Genomic DNA, 13,414 nt, shown 5'->3' on the forward strand with positions numbered 1-13,414 from the left:
TGGCTTCCCAGGTTTTCTCCTAGTAATTTCTTTTCAACACTTCAAACGTTTCCTCTTTTTTGACGGCCGCGTGAAATTTGGCAGCTGCATATACAGTTTCTATGGAAAATATTGAAGAAGAATCGTCAAAAATAGTTCATCAGTATCTCTTCTAAGGGTTGGTTCCGGATTGAAGAAAACGAATTCATCGCGTAAATGACTTGCTAGAGTACAATTTCAATATTTAAACACTATCTTAGTTTTTCGGTCCTGCTTTAGAAGAACAAATTTAGTGTTTTCTATTGGTGAGGTAGTCGTTGATTATCTCGATATGACATCCCCCTGCGCCAAGATCGCTCGCTTTACATATGAGATTAGATTGTGGTACTTTGTCGAAAGCTTCAACAAAGTCAGCATAAAAAGCTTGGACAGCTTCTTCAAGAAAACATAGCATGTTAGTCTACAAAGATCAGTTTCTGACAAAAATCATGCTGTTTTTGAAGCTTTTTACAAAAAAAAAAATTAAAACAGCGTTTCTTTGGTGTCTTTTCCAAGTGCTTTGCTGATGGGTGTTGAGGGTCGTTGCAGGTCTATAGTTGCTGAAAAGAGATTGTGTGAAAGGAGATATTGCACCAATTTTCCATCTATGTGGTATCTAGTTTTGCACTTTGATAAAATTGAAAAATGTGGAGGCTAGAAATCAGCGCAAATCCAATTTGAAAGAACTTTGGTGGTATCGCGTGCCATCAAGTCCACGTAATTTTGAGTTTCGATATGTTAAAATCTTCCACAAGCGGGTTTGCGATTGGAATGAATGTAAGTTTTTCAAGTACACTAAAACTAACTTTATCACAGAGGCGAAGCAATGAAACAAACATAACACTTGCGATACAACGGAAACATAAAAAAAACATAAGAATTAGCCTAATTGTTGTGATAAACTTACTAAATAGGTTCAAATGCGCGTTTTTCTTGTTTTTTATATGTTTCCATAGAACTTCGTAGAATCACTTCAGCCAATAGCGTGTCGAATCCTTTTGGAGCAACTTCTGGTGATCATACAGTGGCATCTTTATCAGATCATCCTCTGGGGGACAAAGCACTAGAAAGCTCTAGAAATTGGAAACGAAAATCCTTTATTTCGGTACATTCACGAAACGCCAGTTTGACAACTCACGGACAGTCAACCTCTTTTGGTTTAAACGTACACTTGGAGTCTGCAATGTCAAACAGTAGCAGGTCCTCGAGTCCAACTCCGAATGCAATCAAGTACCTTCCATGTCTTTTCTAATCCGCCTAGCGAACAACTCATATGCCCTTTATTTTCAAAAGCATTTTTCGATCCTGTTATTTCTCAGAGTGGACACACCTTCTGTAGACGCTGCATCGATGACGGCGGCGATAAAGTTTTGTGTCCAATAGACGGAACTGGTCTTGTAATTGTGACGAGGAATTTGGCGGTCAGTGAACAAGTTTCGCAACTTGAACTTCTTTGTCGCTATGGGCTCACCGAAGCTGAAGTTTCTGATCCAAATAGTTTTCATCAGATAATTAAACTAAGGTACCGATTATCACATGAAAAGAACTGTGGCTACGAGTTTGTCCCCAGCTCAAACAACCCGAATTGTTCGCATATGCGCAAAATGCACCTAGAAGAGCATCTTACCCATTGCTTGCACCAATTCAATTTACTAATGCTCCTTCGTTGGTCCAATGGATACTATTTAGGATCCTCTGGCAGAAGAAAGCAAGCTTTAACCCATCAAAGCCTACTAGTCTCAGAGCACGAAAGAGTCAGAAAAGATTAGAGATATTCTACGAGGTCGAAATATCGGCATTAAAAAGAGACATTGTAAAACTGAACGAGGCAATACGCAAAACGGAGACACGCTGCTATAGCAAAGTAAAAACGCTTGAGGACAATCATATGGGTTCAATTCAGCAGATAAACGAACTGCGTCCAAATATGAAGTCTCTGAATAACGAAGTGACCTTGATAAATGCAAAACTAACTTCAGGGGTCTTGGGTCCACATGATTTCCATCATCAGTATAAATGCAGAGGTACTTTTTTGGGTCACCAGTCGGAGATCTGGTGTCTGATCACGTGTGGAGATATTTTGATCACGGGGTCGACTGACAAAACATCAAAGTGTGGGACAACTCATCATCGTTCAAGTGTCTGCTAAGTCTGGAGGCACAAACAAGTCAGGTGTTCTCTCTACACACATGTGGACATTATCTCTACATTGGATCTGCAGATGGACTCATCATCATCTGGGACTGGGACTCGTTCGAACAACAAGGTGCTCTATGCGTCCGAGTACGGCGTTGGCGCGATCGCCACTGACAATGGGATGCTATTTGTCGAAGTCAGAACTTCATAGGATTCTACAATTTCAAAGAACCCTGGGGTCTGAGAAAGAGGATCAACATGCCCCCATGACTGTCCATTGGGTGAAAACCCTGAAGACGAACAAGAAACACCTGTTCTGTGAAACCAGCGGTCAGATCAAAGTGTACGAAAAACTAAAGATGAGTTTATTGATATCATGGAACAACACTCGGAGCTGTGCCAACACCTACAAGCGGTAAAGGAGGTTTGTACAGAGGAGAGCCTAAGAAATCACAAATGATAACTCTTAAAAAACAAAAGAAAAAGTGAAAACTTTGCAAAAGAAAAAGTGAAAACTTGGAACGGGTGCAAAGAGAAATGAATGAGCGATTACGGGCAGAGGAAATATAAAGCCGATAAAATTGCCTAGTGATCTGCAATCCACCGTTTGACGCATCTGAGAGTCAAAATGTATTACGCGACACATTGCGGTTCTTAAAGGGTGATTTGGGTATCCATTATTCATCTGATCGAATTAAGGCCTGCCATATTTTACCGGAGACTGGCAATGATATTTGATATCCAGCAGTCATAGTCAAGTTTTTGTATTTCGACGAAAAGGATACTGTTTTCTCAGCTCACTGGAAACTTCAATTAGAAACGAGTTGAATGGTAAATTTATCTATTTAAATGAGAAGCTACCGAAGTACGAAGCAGAAATCAAAGCAGAGGCTAATGAAAAGGATTCATAACGTCAACAAAGAATTGTTCAGTATCTTTTCTCGACACAAAAAGCAACAAAACTACCGGATTTGTTGCAGTGAACAATATTGCTGAGTAATCGAAGATACGCAATCCAATGAAAAAAGATGTAAACATGAAACGAAAATACGAGTGGTAACACATCTTCAGAAAAAACGTACATTTCACCTGAAGCAAAACAGCAAAAGGAAAAAGAAGAAAAACTGATGAAAAATTTAAATCCACAAACACTGAACACAAACTCAAGTGCAATAAATTTGGATTATATCTTCACTGCTTAAATTATTTCTGTTTTTTGAACAACTATGCTAAATTAAGCAGTACGAAAGCATTCGAAAAAAAAAACGTAAAAAGACCAGTTTTCAAAAGAAATTTTCAAGTTATTTTTTAATTTTATTTTAAGAAACTGTTTTTGATTAGAACCGCCAATCAGTATCCGCAGTGTTTTTTTGATTTTTTTTTCGCTTTTTCAAAAGAAATAAGCTTTTTTTGTCAAATTATTTCAACTTTCCAACGCTAAGGATGATGTTTTCCCCAGCTTCAAAAAACAAAATGCACTGGTGACAACTTTGCGATATTCGCGGAGTTATCACAAAATTAAGTAATGAACAATCACTAGACACTGGGTAAACCTGCATAATCCCTGAGTTGGCTCAGCTAAACTGTCTGTTATTTATCAAATTGATTATTTTTCGTATGACCTTGCATGTACCTTGCGATTTTTTGTGTACCCCAATTTTGGTGTACCTTGCGATATTGGAGGAGGGGCTCAAATTACCCTTTTGTGTTTTCGAATCAAAAAGTAAGCAGCAACATTATAGAAAGAGACTTGTGATATTTATGGGGAGTCTCACAAAAATCAAAATTTCGGAAGAACGGAGCTGGAAACTTTGCGATACTTGCAAAATCTTCAATTTTTCTAAGATTTCGAAATTAGTATTCTTTGCAATATCATTGAAATTGAAAATCAAAAATTCAAGATGCTTGTAAACTACTGAAACGTGTATGAGTCCCTTGCGATATGAGCGGGTTAACTCAGATTGTACCAACCAACTTTCACATTACTGAAAAATAAAGTTGATACGCTGAAACAACAATTGAGAAAAAACAAAAATTTAGGATCCACGTTTAAAAAAGCTATAACCTTTTCTGCAATTTCCGCGAAGTATTACTTAACAAAACCTTTGTATGAAAAAAAAATTTAAAAATAATAGGAGGCCATAGCTCTGCTTTCCTTCATTTCTTGTTTTGAATAAAAAAAAAACCATCGTCAAAGCGGAATGAAATCAAAAATTAAAAAATGACAATAAAAAATTAATAAAACTAAATTTGAAACAGATTGAGGGTTAATAAGCCTCATGATATGAATTGTAATATTTCACAAACATATAAGGATTAAGCAACACAGCTTACATGGTTACTGGCGCGTATTCCTGTTCTCACTAAAAATGGTGGAAACTTTTTGGTTTTACAAAACATAAGATCGCTGAAGAAAAACATCGACCAGCTTCAGCTCTATCTGAATACATTCGATTGTGAGCGTTGTCATTGCACAAACAAAAACATGGTTAAAAGCAGGTTCAAATAAAAAAATCCTCACCTTACTAAAATAGCAACAAGTAGAAAACCAAGGACGGGGAAGAGGTGGTGGAGTTGGCTTTTTTGTCCATAATGACACTAATTTTCAGCACGACGAAGAAATTACAAACTTATATTGCAATGAGTCTTTTCAATTCTTTCATCAGATAATTACATACAACAAACCTAAACCAATTCGTTCGAACTAAAACAAGAGACAAAAGAACGCAAAAAACGCAAAGATTTACAAAAAATGATAGGAAACGAAAACAATTTTACTAAAAACAAGTTTGAAAATGATGGTAAACAAAACTCAGAGCTTTTTTTAACACTTTGAGAGAATTATCGAGTAAAAGCAAAAAAAATCTGCTAATCTAACCCACGAAGAAATCGAAAATTTATATATATATGTTTGCTAATATAGGACATCCATTGGCTGAGAAAATTAAATCATCTCAAAAACTTCATCAGAAGCGTTTTCTTATAACTTTTTGTGTTATGAAAACGAGCGAAAAAGAAAACTCGAGTTTCCGTAACTTTCAGACCAAATAAAGTTTTGATTTTTTTTGTGTTAAAAACTTTGGACATAAAGAATGAAATGGCAATACTTAAAACGCTGACAAATTTAATAAACAATATTTAGAAAATGTTTTTCCAGACTGTCTTAAAGTAGCCAGTAATACCAAATCATAAAAGTGGAACAAGAAAAATCCATAAAACTATAGGCCAAAATCTCTTCTACCGATTTTTGGCAAAACTTTCAAAAAAATACTCCATAAACGCATTATTGATCTCTTAGATAAACATGAATTTGACTAAAAACCAATTTGGGTTCAGACCTAAATTGTCTACAAAAGATGCTTTGGTAAACTTCATGGAAGACATCCGAAATGATTGAGAATTGAACCCTAGTGTAACATGCAACGTTCATAAGCGGATAAAAAAAGCGGATAATACAGTTTCACATAATACACTTCTACAAAAAGCTACGGGGTCCCAGAGATGCATTGTTGAAATCATATTTGACAAATAGATCACAACTAGTCAAAATAGGCTCCAAAACTGAAAACTTCAATCTGGAGTTCCATAGGGATCAGTCCATAAACATTTGTGCATTCACATGGACTCAAAATTAGATTTCAAATTTCATATTGACTTTCTCGTCAAAAAATGAATAAGTTTTGTGGGTACTAACGACAGCACAAAGAATTAAAACCTGTTTCAGTCATATTAAGCCAATACTGCAATATGCGATTTTAGTGTACGGCACAGCTAAAACATCACTACAAAAACTTGAAATGAAACAAAACCAAATTCAGAGAATAACTTTAGGAAAACGGAGATATCAGTAATTAACATAATTTAATGAAACTTACAAGATATGCTCAGTTAAACGAATTGTACATACACGAGGTATACACGAGATGAAACTTTAGTTAAGATTTTACGGAAAGATTTAAAAACGGAATTTCTAAGAAATTCAATTTTGGACTCGGAGATTGAGATATTGAAACAAAAGAGTTAAACAATCAAATCAACGGATAATTTCCCTGGTAAAAGTCCAAAAAGAATAGATGTTAGGATGAGAAAAGGATTAAATTTTATTCAAAGTTTCTTTAAAGATTTTGCTGATACAGTCAGCAATCTCAATGATAGTCAATTAAATAATTTTTTCCATGATTTTCGCGAACATCACAAATAATAAAGAAATGACAGATGTTTTTCTCAACAGTTCACATCATTTTTACTCATAGTTTACAGAAGAAACTTCTTAGTATTTCGTTAAACTTGTACTGCTTAATTAGAGCATCAATTGACTAGGCCTATCGGGCCTTTTGATGTCCTCGCATATCAAAATTATGTAAATTGACAAATGTCTACTGAATAATCTCTGAACTGAAAACATTTTATTTTTGTTATTATTATTCGAAGAAAAAATGGTGAAAAAAACAAGGTGAACAAAAATGATCGTATGTCTCGTTAAAAGACAACTAGGGATTTACATAATTGATATGTTTTGAATGTTTTACGGGATGCGGGACGAAAAAGGTATTTTCAGAATATCAAATATGTTTTTGTCCAAAATCTTGTTTCCCTACATAAGTAAGAAGAGTGAAAATTTTTCAATAATTGGAATTTTCTCAGAGAAACACAATCTTTTTACAAAAAAAAATCAGGAGTCGCCGCTTCTGCAGGAAAAATTCTCGCAAGCAGTTCCTTCGATTTATCTCAGATTTCATAGAATAATTTCTCGGCAAAGTAAAAAAACTTCTAAAAACGGTGAAATGTTGACAAATTTAACTTTCCGAAAACCATGACTTTTTTGCAAACGTAGGCCGTGACCGCTGAAGCAGAGAAGATAAGAAAAATCCGGGTTTCTCGATTAAACTTAACCTGAGACTTGGCACGTAGTTTTCGAGAGAATCAATAAATTTCCGGAAAACAGTCGGAAATTGAAAAAACTGACTTTTCTGATAATCATAGTATTTTATATTACAAATTTTGAGCAAGGATTGTTTTGCAAAAAACCACACGGCCTGTTTTTTTGATTGAAACTAAGATTTGAGAGGGTAGTTCTAGAGAAAACTCTTCAAAAAAAACAATGCAAAAACCTAAAATTGAATTTTTCGAGGGCCAGTAGTTTGTTGAAAAACAAACGGATCGATTATGCGTGGAACTTTCCACAATCGGTTAATCCGATTATAACAAATCTTAGATTTGGGAGAAAAGTTTTACAGAAAAGTCAAAGATTCAAAAAACTGTCGAAAAATCGAATACTTGACGGACTCCGAGGGCCACAAATTTTTGGCTTAAAAACTGAGCGTAGCCGCTAATGCAGGGAAGCTTCTCACACCGTTCGACCCATTGAACTTCAAATCTAAGATTTGGGAGGGTAGTTTTTGAGAACACGACAAAAACATATGGGTCAAACCTCTCCCCTTCGCCTGAGTAGTTCTCGAGAAAGTCCGACCATTCATTGTTTGCCGAAGCACAGACCTGTTGTAGGACAAGTTTTTTACCGGAAAAAGTTCTCGATTACAAGACACTTACTCTCGCAACTGCAATCAAATTTAGCTAATCACCGAACGCCATAAACCACATGTTTACTCATATATTTTGAAATGTTTGTACACTGAGTTTATTTCTTAAGCTAAAAATTTAAGCTAATATTCTAATTTATCTGTTTCGGCTAATTGAATCAGCGGGGACTCTAGTCTGAGCAATCTATTATTCGATATGATGTCTGTTTCATTTAAAGGACTTCCTCTATGTCAACTCGTTTCAAGAGATTCTTGGTAATTTTGCATACCAGATTGGAAGCCCCGGTTTATGCCTTCATGACCAGGGTATTTTTAAAAGTATTTTCCGAGAAAAGAAGAGTTCTTTATCAAGTGATTAGCAGTGGTGCGACAGACAGAGCTGAAGGAACGTTCAGCTAAAATGAAGCAGAGTTAGGCCATGCGGCTTAAATCAAGCGGCCATTGAGTCATAAATGAAGCAGACTTCATAGCCCAGTACCAAGACAATTTCAGGCACCAGAAAAAAAATCACCTGGATTAAATGCACAGAGGCAAAGCTTGTCTTCGCATACCCGATCAACAAAATGGCTAAGAGTCAGTTGCCTTATGTAACATTCGCCCGGAAGTACATAGCGACGAAAAATGAAGCTAGGTTATGAAACGACTGGCTAGAGTCTAAGCACAGCTTCATATGCTTTTAATCGTCTCTGTCAAAGCCAGTTCTAGGTGTGGTCCTTTAACATCGGGTCGACAAAGTCATTACTGTTTTGGGCTATCGGCCAGAACGCGCAGATTAACTTAGTTACATGCAAAACAGTGAGCTCATGGCTGGGTCTCAGTATCCCCGGACCACGAGGTCACTCCCAAAAAACAGTGCTACTACTTATTATTATTATTATTATTATTATTTATTATTATTGAAGCTTTACAACAAAAGTTGAAGGGCGTGAGCCCGTAAACATATTAAGAAAAGTCTATGGAATGCGGGAAACGGCAGTTGCTACACAGGCAGCCAAAAGTCCAGGAGCACGAGTCTAGTTCGTTATAGTGGCGGTGATAGTAGTCCCAGAAAAACTTGATAACACGCGGTTTGACGTTGCTCCCATCGAGGTTGATATGTCGGTGGAGAAGATTATAGAGGCGTGGGGCACGATACCAGAAATTCTGTCGTTGAATTTCTTTTGTGATGACAGGAAGTTCAAATAGGCTGTGAGTATGAGCTCGTGTGCGGTGCTCTCTGTTTTCACTTCTTCTTGTGTAATCATACCAGGGGAATGTGGAGTTAGCACCGATAAGTTTGAGGAAAGCAAGAATATCATACACTTGAATATTTAGAGTCAGATGAGTTTTTTCAATCTGTCACAGTAATTGTCATCACAATAATTAAGCATCCAGTAGGTGGCGCGTCTTTGGACGCGTTCAATCAGGCGCAGATCACCTTTCGATGGACTCCAAGCAGTGGATCCGTACAGTAGAATTGGTATCACCATTGATTTGTAAAGGTCCTTTCTATGCTTTGTGCTCACTCGGTGGCCAACATTTCTTTTGATTAAGTTTAATACTCTATTTGACTTGCTGCAGGCACCAGTTATGTGGTCTTTCCACTTCAGCTTGTCGCTTACCAAGAGGCCAAGATCTTTTTCCAAACTTGAATGAGCTAACGGTTTGCCATAAAGAGCCAGATCAGTTGGCTCTGTTCTAGAAAAGGTAACAATTGAACATTTGCCGACATTGAAGCTCATGTAGTTTGATCTACACCACTCTTCTAGAGAGGACAGATTCTCCTGCAACCTGGAATTTAGGATCTTCTGACGTATTGACAATATCTTTGTGTCATCAGCAAACATGAATGTCTCAGAAACTAGATTGAGAAGCAAGTCAGCTACATAGATGATGAATAGTAATGGTCCAAGAAGTGAACCTTGGGGAACCCCGCTGGTTACATCAAGAAGTTCGGACCTTGCATCTCCAATTTGGACAAACTGTTTACGTTGATCAAGATAACTGCGCAAAACTTTGAGTAACTTTCCTTGGATACCCAGAATCTTCAGTTTTCTCAGAAGCACAGTGTGATTTATTTTGTCAAATGCTTTCGCAAAGTCCAAATAAACGGCTTCGATTGTTACGTCAGTGTTGGAGATATTGCGATAGACATTGTCTAGATAGCAGAGCATTTGTAAACCTGGTGAGCGATTTTTGGTGAACCCAAACTGCGAAGAGTTTATGTGTGGAATGACGTGAGGATAGAGAGCATTGAATATCAGTTTTTCGTGGATCTTCGAGGCAATGCTGAGGAGCGTGATGGGTCTGTAGTTCTCTACATGTAGCTTCGAACCCTTTTTATGGATCGGGCTTACTGCAACTTCTTTCCATTTAGCCGGATAACATCCCACCTGTTGTATTTTAAAGAACAGCTGGTGTAAAGATTTGCTCAAAGTTGGCGTGTTCTTGAAAAGCACAGGTGGGAGTAGATCAGGTCCACGGGATTTTGTGACATCTAGCGAAATCATCACTTTTCCAACAGCGGCGCTGCTCACTTCGTAGCCATTCAGGAAAGTTGATACAACTGTGGATTGAGAACCAGGTGTTTCGGGAGTCGATGAAGTGAAAGTAGATTGGAAGAACTCATTAAACATGCAGCACTGATCATTCAGGGACTCTGCAGATTTTGAACCCCAGAAAAGTTTCAGTGGTATCGATCCACTGCCTCGAAGACTTTTGAAGTATTTGAAGAGTCTTGTTGTACTTCGCCCTTCAGCGAGTTTTTCTTCGTATGCGCTTTGGTCGGATGCCCCAGCTATTTTTATCTGGCTTTCGATTGTCTTTAGTTTACAAAGCATGCTTTCCGTTGGTTTTCGGTCGTACTTGCGAGATATTGTCTTCAGTTGCTTCATCAGGTGCGAGGTACTGCTGGAGATCCATGGAGGTAGTGAGCTCCGGTGTTGAGTTTTGTATGGTACACACTGTTTTAAAAGGTGGTCCAACCATTTATACCACTCTTCAAGAAGTACATTGATATTGGACCTGCAGTTGCCAGTGAATGGATTGTTTGCGATCAGGCAGTTGAGTTTTCCATAGTCAGCAAGTGCAAAGCTGTATTTATGGTTTGGCCCGTGTGTTGACTCCAATTCCTTCCCAATTAATGTGACCTTGATAGGAAGATGGTCGGAGCAATTTTGGCTTTTGACGCTGTACAAATTGTTGAAAACATGAAACGGAGACACGCTAGCGATGCAAGAGTCGGATGAGCAGAGAACTATGTCGATACAGGAAGTAGCAGTTGTTTTGAAATCAACGAGCTGTGTAAGGCTTCTGCGGTCAAACTCGACCAATATATCATTTTCATGATCATCATTGGAATTCAGTGTGTTCCAGCAGACTGTCGATAAGTTTGCGTCGCCAACTATAATGAGAACTTCATTATCCATGCGAAGAGCTTGAATACCTTCCAGGAGTTTCTTCCAGTGATCCAAAGTCCATCGGTATGGACTTGAAGAAGGCGCGTTATAAACATTCACTAGTATGTAGTTCTGCTTGGCAGTGAAAAGTCTACAAGCAACGTACTCGACATCTGAACATTCAGATATGATCAAATGTTCATGCTTGATATCTTTGGATATTGCAATCAAGACACCGCCATGTTTAGAGACGCCATTTTTGCTAGCACGCTCACGCCGATAGGCAATGTAACCGGTTAACATAAGTTCACTATCCAAACACTCAGGTGTAAACCAAGTTTCAGTTAGTGCGAGCACATGCGGTTTTGTGGCTGCTACTGCTCTTGAGAACGCGTACCGGCGTTCCATAGAGATCAGACTTCTGACGTTGAAGACAAGTAATTCGATGAGGGCGTTGTGACAATCATTTAGTCATTGCACTGTTAGAGGTATCAGATTCGAATCTTGGTATAGCTTTGACTGGCGAATTTTGAGTCTTGATGATTCAATTCCTTCATTAATGAGTTCACGTCTTCTTTTGAGTGCGGCGTTCTCAGCTTTAATTTCCATTTCACCAAGTCCTTTCGATAGATAAACTTTTTCGTTGTAGGATTTGAGCATTGGGGCTTTCGAGAGTACTTTTCGTACATCCCAGACACGTGGCAGAGTGATGAGAAGAGTTCTGGGTCGGCTTCGTTCTTTTTTGTAAGCACCGAGACGCTTCAAGTTGCATATGGTAAGAGGCTCAGACAAATGGTTGAATACACGTTCAACTGCTGCTGTTTCAGCTTTAATAATTTCCGCTGGGTTCTTGTTATCAAGTTCGGGTAGACCATCAAGTCTGATTTGATAGAGGTGCGTTTCGGTAGACGACTCGGGCGAAATTTGCGTTGGTACTTGTACAGGCGGCGCGCTTCGCTCCGCTGCTTTTATTTCAGTCACATTAGCTCTGACCGATTCAACTTCATCTCTGACTCTTTCAACTGATGACTCTATTTTGGGAATGCATGCTTTGAGTTCGCCTATCCCAGTTGAGAGTGTAGATACAATATCTGTCATTGTTTGCTCTTTGTTCAAAGATTCTTTCAGCTGTGAGAGGCACTGGCGAAGGAGGCATGTAAGACTTGACTTTTGTTGACCGTTTAGTATTTTGTTGACATCGTCTTCCGACGCCCAAACCAACTGGGCGATAGTTGGGTAATAGTCTTTCCCACTGAAAGCGCGGGTGGCGCTCTTCAAGGTATCATCAGACATGCTTCGAATATAGTATACCCAGGAAAAACCCAGTAATGAGAAGGAATAGAAAAGGCAGAGGGGCTAGTTCACCTTGGGAGAGCGTACGGGGTTTCCTGGTCTGAACGTGATCTCAGTTAAAAGCCTGGGAATCCTGTTCCGTCAAGAGTGTGCAGTGGCTCGTTCTGTTGTTTGTGATTCCCACTCGTTGAGTACAGCCAGCGAGGTCTCGTTCCGTTGTCAGGGAAGTCGTCGTTTCAATCTCCGATCATTTCCAACATGAAACTATTTAATAAGTTTATCACAACAATTAGCACTGTTGTACAGGCGGTTTTTTTTATTTATTAGTTTTTTTTATTTATTAAAAAAAACTAAATTACAAAAGGGGCCCTTCCGTTTAGATACGGTAAGTGCACAAGCTGGATAGGGCCATACCAGCGATATAAAAATGCATATATATCAGCAATGAAGTCATAAATCAGCATTAAATGCATCGTCATAATATTAATTTATCTTAGCCGTCCTTCCTCTACAATAGCGCTTAAGGAGTTGTCGATAAATTGAACTTTGCGTAGCGATCTGCACCCCCTTATACAAAGTATAGAGCTCCTCAGGAGCGCGAAGCTTATTTTAGTTCTTATGTAGTTCATAGATTCTGGATAGCTTTCTTGTCTTTTCTCACTTAGTTTTTCGGCCAATCGCTGCATCGTCCGCGTGGCTGTTGGAGCAGCGCCACCGGTGCATCCAAAAATTAGCGGGCAGAAGCTACTCTGCTCTATGTTTAAAATTCTTTGCTGATATTTGGAGTTCTTCAGCGTTTCGTGGTATTTGTATGCATCCTTATGCAGTTTCCGCGATGTTTTGACATGGGGGTTGAAAATTTTCGCATCAAAGAAAGCGCGGCTGAATCGTGAACCCCAGAGTCCGTTTGCCTTAATGTCAAGTCGTGGCTCATCTTCAGTTGTAGTTGAATTGTTGACAAAGCTTTCGCCTTGCAACGGCTGAAGCTTGGGCTCAACCTCGACGTCATGGCAAACCTCGTTCATGAGGTTGGCGAATGTGTCTCTGAAT

The 13,414-nt window shown here is 38.5% G+C and overlaps 1 protein-coding gene across 2 annotated transcripts in view; it reads right to left on the reverse strand.

Moving 5' to 3' along the window:
• The window catches only part of LOC134845223 (cilia- and flagella-associated protein 43-like), a 306,846-nt gene extending 294,189 nt beyond the window's left edge, over positions 1-12,657 (reverse strand). For both annotated transcript variants that reach the window (XM_063862133.1, XM_063862134.1), the window contains exon 1: positions 12,629-12,657. The gene's annotated coding sequence lies outside the window, so the exon portion shown is untranslated. The remainder of the gene's footprint in view (positions 1-12,628) is intronic.
• Between the last annotated feature and the right edge of the window lie 757 nt (positions 12,658-13,414).

This window comes from Symsagittifera roscoffensis, chromosome 4 (genome assembly GCF_963678635.1).
Source record: "Symsagittifera roscoffensis chromosome 4, txSymRosc1.1, whole genome shotgun sequence".
NCBI classification, from domain to species: Eukaryota; Metazoa; Xenacoelomorpha; order Acoela; family Convolutidae; genus Symsagittifera; species Symsagittifera roscoffensis.